Here is a 7,601-nt window from a genome sequence, read left to right as displayed (position 1 = left end):
TTGAATAATCATTTGTCAAACTTTAATGGCTAAGATTTGCTGGACCTGTAGGGCCCTTTTTTATACAAGTCTGTTGAGGTAAATGTAATGCACATAGCATTAAAGTGGTTGTACACCCAAATTTGACACTTTTATCTACAGGTAAGCCTATAATAAGACTTACCTGTAGGTAAAATTAATATTTCCTAACCCTGTACGGTTTAGGAGATATACAGCCACTGACATTAGCGGCGCATGCGCTTTGAATGCCCGGCTGAAGGTTCGGCAGAGGGTGCCGGACCTTGCCGGGAAGAAAACTCCAGCACGCTTGGGTTTACTACCGCTTTAAAGAAGCCTGTTCCTTTTAATTGGCAGCCATTCATTTCAATAGGCTACCTAATGCACCACAGCGGACCAAAAGTTGTACCTGTAGCATTTTTTGGTATCGCAGTGCAACGCAATGCAGCATGCATTATAGCAAACTGCAGTGCGGGTGCATTAGGGTGCCATTCAGAGAGAACTTGTGTTGCTGCAGCGCAATGAGATGAACAGTCCCTTTGAACATTCTTTTTTTTCTGGACTAAGAAGGCTTAACCAATGGGAAACTGAGCGATCCAGTGCATTGCTTTCTCTGAAAAGGGTTTACACATTTTTATACATTGTTATTTTGCATCAAAATGACAAAATTTCGCTTATTTTACTTGCAAATCCATAATACAAATTTTTGTGTAAAATGAAATGAAAATATGTCTGCTAAAGATATTTTATTAATTTGCTTCCACTAATACATGTTTTTGTAAGCAATGAAATCAATTAAAATGACTGTACATACTTTGAAAAGTTTATAGGAAATTTTTTTTTTTTTTTTCAATTTCCATGTGACTGCCATAAAGTGCCTTGTGCAAAACTCTTTAATTATCGCTTATTTTAAGTAATGTGGTTATCAATGGGGAAGTAGACCCATGCTTGAGACCTCAGTGTAGCAATATAATCCGTTCTGTGGGATCCATGCTATTTCAGTTTAATTCTAAACTCCAGGCTTAATACACAAATACAATACATGTATAGGAGCTGTTTTGCCTGTGGAAGGGATTGTATTTCTGTTCAGCCAGTCCTGAGGTTAACACAGCACTGCTATACAGCACAGCCTCTATCTGGCAGGGCAGATTACCTAGTTTTTTCTCTGCTGTTAGGTAACACATACAGGTCCTGGCCCTACAACAACCTGCCACTTGACAGTGAAAAGAAGCAGACTGAAGAGTATATCTCCCTGTCACTCTGCCCTCCCTTATTATCAGTGTGTCACTTGTTAGCACATGAGCACTGCAGTTGATTAGCTCATTGCGCTGTTTCTCCCTCTCCCAAGCTGATATTTGCTAAACACGGACTAAAGGTTGATGCCAAGTCAGGTTCAGGCTTGTGGAATGGATCCTCCATCCTTCTGTTTTTTAGCAGATCGGATGTCGACGGGTGTCAACGGGCACATTCCGTTTACATCCGCCGCTCCTTGGAAGGCAATAGATGTCCGATTAAATCCACCTAAAAAACTGAGAGGCGGGACCCTATCGGTCCTCCCATGTGAAAGGGACCTTAAAGATCTATTTACTCTCCTGTGTATGTAGCAGTGTAAACCATTTTGGAATCAGGTAATGGGCACCAACACTACACCCATCAGCTCCGCCAGTCATAATCGTATGGGGATCTCCCCTTCCAGATTTTCCAAAAACTGTATACACACAGCAGGGCATTGAACGCTTTACCACTCCTCCAACAAAATGTCTGTTTTATTTGGAATTTCGTTTGTGGGAATGTCTTGAAAGAGCCTAACTGTATAAAGACTTTTGGATTTACCAAAGAGATAAATAAACTTGAAAGTTTGAAAAGTCTAGCCACAGTAGAACAGCCTGTGCACTGCCAGCATGCTGCATAGCAGGACCCATGCTCTTTTGAGGGGAAGCAGTAATCTCTTTAGTCTTCAATTTAAAGCAGTGTTCTGGCCAAAAAATTAAAAATTAAAAACCAGCAGCTACACATACTGCAACTGCTGGCTTTTAATAATAGGACACTTCCCTGTCTTGGAGTCCCTCGATGTCAGCACTGCAGCTGATGCTTCCACCAGCTGTCGGGTGCTGCCGCCGCCATTGTGGGTAAGGGAACCCGGCAGTGTAGCCTTTCGGCTTCATGCCGGGAACCCTACTGTGCATGCACGAGGCCCCACTCCTCTCTCCTATTGGCCCGGCGGCCGGAGGAGGAGGGAGCCCCACGGTGACGTCAAACTCCCGAAAGTGGGAAAGGATACCTGTCAAAGACAGGTATCCTGTCCCCCCCTCCCCCCGAAAGGTGCCAGTTGTGGCATCGGAGGAGGGAGGAATCAGATGAGCGGAAGTTCCACTTTAGGGTGGAACTCCGCTTTAAAGAGACTTACTTTTAGGATTCTAAAAGCTGCAGACTGGTATGAACTGCAGGCACCCACCCAGGGGTACCTGAACATTCCATAAATTGATTTTGGCATCATCCTTGCTCCAGTGCTGGCCTTTTGATTGGGCAAAACAATCAATACTGCTTCATGGTGTTGAACTTTACCCTCTTACATACACATTCCTATTCGCCAGTGAGGCACCATATTCTAGTGATGAACTAATGAGAATGGGTCTGTGGGCTTGGAGGCAAGCTCCAACACTAACTGAAAGCAGAGAATACTAAAAGCTGTTGCAGGTATACCCCAGAGGTGCCTGAATTTCAAATTTGTCGGCAGCTTTCAGTATTTTTAATGTAACATTCGATCTTAAAAAAAAAAAAACATCACTTTTTTTGCACTCTTCAAGTCCTGATAGGACATAATACGTGAAGTATTTTGTCTCATTCTACCAGATGTCCTGTTATGCTAGCTGCAATATCGGATAGCGCATCCACCTTCAGCACATGGCCACCAGCACAATAGCTATCATTGAGATGGTTTCTTTTCTAGTGAGCCCCGCCTCTCAATTGCAAGTGTCGGGAGCCCTATGAAAACAGCAGATCCTTGCTAGCTGCGTTGTCGGACAACTGAAGGTCAAGAGGGATGGGACTGTGCTCTGCACAGGGAGGTGAGGCATGCCTTGGGCAAGTGCTGGGTGCCAGAGACAGATGCTTGCTAGGAAAACAGCTGTCTCCTTGCTAACTGGTGTTGGAAGGCTGTGTACCAAGGGAGGGTCCCCTTTCCAACATTGCAGCTAGTGTTACAGGGCACTCAGGAAGATGGTATACATGTACTTTGTCTCATCAGGAACTGTATAATGTAACACAAATAAAGTAATTCTACTTAGCAGCTGTTTTATAACAGGAGTTCGCAGTTTTTTGCATTCAGACCTCCATAGTGTTAGTTCTGCAAGCCAAATGAGTAAAAATGAAATTGTGTTGCTTAATAAGCGCTGTACAGTATATCACCGTAAAATATGATGAAACAAACTGTGCCAGAGCTCCAAAATGAAAGTATTGTGAATCCATTTCTGAATGGCACCCTGTAAACCTTGCACATTTTCTGTATTTACAATTTACAGTATATTTATGGCAGTCACATACACTTGCCACATACAAATGCCAATGAAGTAATGATGTATGTTTAGTTTCCTTGTGCTTTTCTATTCATTGCCAATGAGGATGCCAAAAAGTAAACCTATTGTATTTGAAAAAATGAAACTAAAAATACCATGATTGTTAAGAAATTGTACTCTTTTGTAAGTCTGTTAAAACTGAGCCATCATAAATTGTAATATTTTTTTTTTTACTGTATACTATACAGTTTGCATAATAAAGCGAAACTATGTCAATGTGTTTGTGCTTTTGTTTTTATCTATCAACTAGTGATTTGATCTACATTTGCATGGATCTTAAAGCGGGAGTCCACCCGAAAACATTTTTTAACATTAGATTTAGGCTAATTAAGGGGAGCAGAAACGGGTATTTTTTTTTAAATCAATGCCGTACTTACCGTTTTAGAGATCGATGTTCTCCCGCCGCTTCCGGGTATGATCTTCTGGACTGGGCGTTCCTATTTGATTGACAGCCTTCCGACGGTCGCATACAGCGCGTCACCAGGTGCCGAAAGAAGCCGAACGTCGGTGCGGCTCTATACTGCGCCTGCGCACCGACGTTCGGCTACTTTCGGAAACTCGTGACGTGCTGGATGCAACCGTTGGAAGCCTGTCAATCAAATAGGAACGCCCAGTCCGGCAGCCCATACCCGGAAGCGGTGGGAGAACATCTATCTCTTACAACGGTAAGTACGGCATTGATTTTAAAAAAATACCAGTTTCTGCTCCCCTTAATTAGCCTAAATCTAATATTAAAAATGTATATTTTGGGTGAACCTCCACTTTAAAATTAGAGGTTCAACAGACGTTTTGAAGTCCTGCTTAATTTCTGGGAAAGAGCTTATTGAGCCAAACTGCTTTGTACAAACTTCTGTGTTCTATGGACATTGAATACACATTTTGTTTTTCTCTTGATTCGGGTTAATAGTGCAGGTCAAATAGAGCTGGCAGAACAAGGGTATTGTTTGATCCTCTGAAACCAGCAACCGTGTGAATGAAACCTTTAAAGGATTTGTATAGACATAGTTAATCTAGTTGAAGAAAAAAAAAGAAACAAATCCTTTTATTTCAACCAACAGAAAAAAAAAACGCACACAAATTGAAAACCTCCATTATAAACTATCCTATACCCACAGTTAAACCAAAGGAAGGCAAAAAACCTCCAATAAAGCGTGATCCAATTTGCTCCAGCAGGGGGCCTAAGTCTACCCCCTAACCTCCCTCTCCCCCTGTAATATGTCCGCACTCGCTGACCATCTCATGTACTATGTCCGCAGTCTCTGACCATCTCCTGTATTATGTCTGCAGTCTCTGACCATCTCCTGTACTATGTCCGCAGTCTTTGACTATCTCCTGTATTATGGATGCAGTTTCTGACCATCTCCTGTATTATGCCCGCAGGTTCTAACCATCTCCTGTATTATGTCTGCAGTCTCTGACCATCTCCTGTATTATGTCTGCAGTCTCTGACCATCTCCTGTACTATGTCCGCAGTCTTTGACTATCTCCTGTATTATGGATGCAGTCTCTGACCATCTCCTGTATTATGCCCGCAGGTAATGACCATCTCCTGTATTATGGCGGCAGTCTCTGACCCTCTCCTGTATTATGGCCACAGTCTTTGATCATCTCCTGTAGTATTTCTGCAATAAAGGGGGCCTACAGGCACGGTAGGTGGTGAGGGAAGGTGTACCTAGGCATGGTGGATAGTGAGGGATGGGGGCTCAGGCATGGTGGGTGGTGAGGGGCGGGGGGCTCAGGCATGGTGGGTGGTGAGGGAAGAGGGTTGCAGGTGCAGTGGGTGGTAAGGCCAGGGAGGCTGCAGGCACAGTAGATAATAAGGCCTAGGCACAAGTGGTGGTTAATTAGGGCGGGGCTGTAGAGAAACTTTTAATTTAGCATACAGGGCAAGGGGCTTAATAATCCAGGGCCCACCAAAATCCTCAGCACCAGGGCCATGATGCTCTTAATTCCGGCCCGAACGACCAGGGTCACGAAGGTCGGCTGTGCAATCGGGCCCCTAGTGTTTTGCCACTAATATATTTTTTTATAATGGAACATAGTAAAATAATTAGAAAGTGCCATTCCATGCTGTATTGCTTTACTTGCACTGGCGGCCATGTTCTTGTGGCTGCATTGTATTGGCCTCTATCGACGCTCGGCGGCTATGTTTTTGGTGATTCCTGCTGTGTGTACTGCCTGCTGTATTTACTCTGCTGCACTGGACCGATCACTGTGGTTTTCTGCTAGCGGCCGCTCTGCCTCTGCATTTTGCTCCAGGCTCCCAGATACGGCGGCGCTGTAAACGAATGTTGTTTTCGGTGGCCGCGCTGGGTAGGCCTCTAGCCGCCGCTCGGTGGGCATTTTCCTGTAGGTCCCACACTCATCTACGCTGGCGTCCATGCTTTTGTAGCCCACTCGCTGTTGATCTCTAGTGTCAGATCGGGGGCCATTTTACCATCGATCAGACCATTTAAAAACGGCCCAGACAGACAGATACACGCTGCTGAAAAAACTGACAAAAAGTAGCAGCCCCACAAGCAGCCTTCGATCGTAGCTTTGAAGCAGCACAGATCGACAGACACATTCTGCTAGAGGAAGAAGCTCTGCTAGCAAACGACCTTACTACTGTTCCTGGGTGGTGAGTCCTCTGGGGGGGAACCCCTCGTCTCTGCTGCAGCCAAGAGGGTGGGTTACTTGTTTGGGAGTGCCTGTGTCAGGTGTTTGTGGACAGCATGGATTCAGAAGCAGACGTTTTTTCCCCAGACACCTGAGCTGGCAATTGATGCCCCTGCACCCGAGGTATCGGTGGACGCTATGTCGGCAATCCTAGATGCCATTGTTGCCAAGGTGGAAGCAGCGCGTGCCATCTTCTATGGACAACTCAGATGCGGAGCCAGGTCCAGTTAGTGCTCATGACCCTGGCTCTGAGGTATCTGAAGATGCGGGCCAAGATCGCCCAGACAGAGAGGACGACTCCGGACCCAGGTCAGCACGCGATAGGGCTCTAGTAAGTGACCCTATCACCGCAGTGCAAGATACTCAAAAAATAGAGGGGCAGAAGCAGCAGACGCGCCACTGCTAAGGTGTTTCCTTATGTGTCTTATTTAGACAAGCTTTTATACAAGGAGTGGGATAAACCACAGAAGTTTTTTTCAGTCCCTAAAAATCTGGCGGTGCGCTACCCTCTTGAAGAGAGTTTCTTGAAAAAATGGACCTCGTCCCCGATAGTGGACCCTCCTGTGTCCAGACTAAACAAGCTAACCACCATACCGGTGAAGGGGGCTCCTGCCTTCAAAGACCCTGTGGACAAGAAGGCTGAGGCGATCACCCACAACCTATACACGGTAGTAGATTCGGCTGTACGTCCAACCATAGTTGAAGCCCTGGTGTCCCAGGCACTCACGGAATGGGCAAAGATGCTGCTCAATGGGTTACAAGCAAATCAGGCTTCCCCGAACGAGGTAGCTCTAGCTCAGGGATCCTCAAACTACGGCCCTCCAGCTGTTGCGGAACTACATATCCCATGAGGCATTGTAAAACTCTGACATTCACAGACATGACTAGGCATGATGGGAATTGTAGTTCCTGAACAACTGGAGGGCCATAGTTTGAAGACCCATGCTCTAGCTGACCAACTGGAACAAGGCCTAAAATTCATTTGCGAATCAGCCTTGGACACTATTCCTCTGCTGGCCAGGGCTTCAAGTCAGGCGGTGGTGTTACGCCGTCTACTTTGGTTAAAGATTTGGTCTGCGGACCAATCTTCCAAAAAGGTCCCGATGGACCTGCCCTTTAAGGGCGACAGACTTTTTGGAGCTTCCCTGGATGACATAATTTAAGATGCCACAGGAGGTAAGAGCACACTGCTTCCACAGTCCAAAAAGGGGAAGGAGCCATGCCGTAGGCAAGGGCCCTTCTTCCCTGCACACAAGCGTTTCTTTCGTCCGCCCAGCGCAGCGGGTAAAAGACCTCAGGCCGATAAAGAGCCTGCTCAGGGACAGAGACTCCCCTGCGTTTCGCAAACCCAACAAACCTGCAGACAAAGCT

Source organism: Rana temporaria, chromosome 6, assembly GCF_905171775.1.
Source record: "Rana temporaria chromosome 6, aRanTem1.1, whole genome shotgun sequence".
In the NCBI taxonomy this organism is placed as follows: domain Eukaryota; kingdom Metazoa; phylum Chordata; class Amphibia; order Anura; family Ranidae; genus Rana; species Rana temporaria.
The sequence above is the reverse complement of the archived record's forward strand: the minus strand, read 5'-3'. Positions refer to the sequence as shown.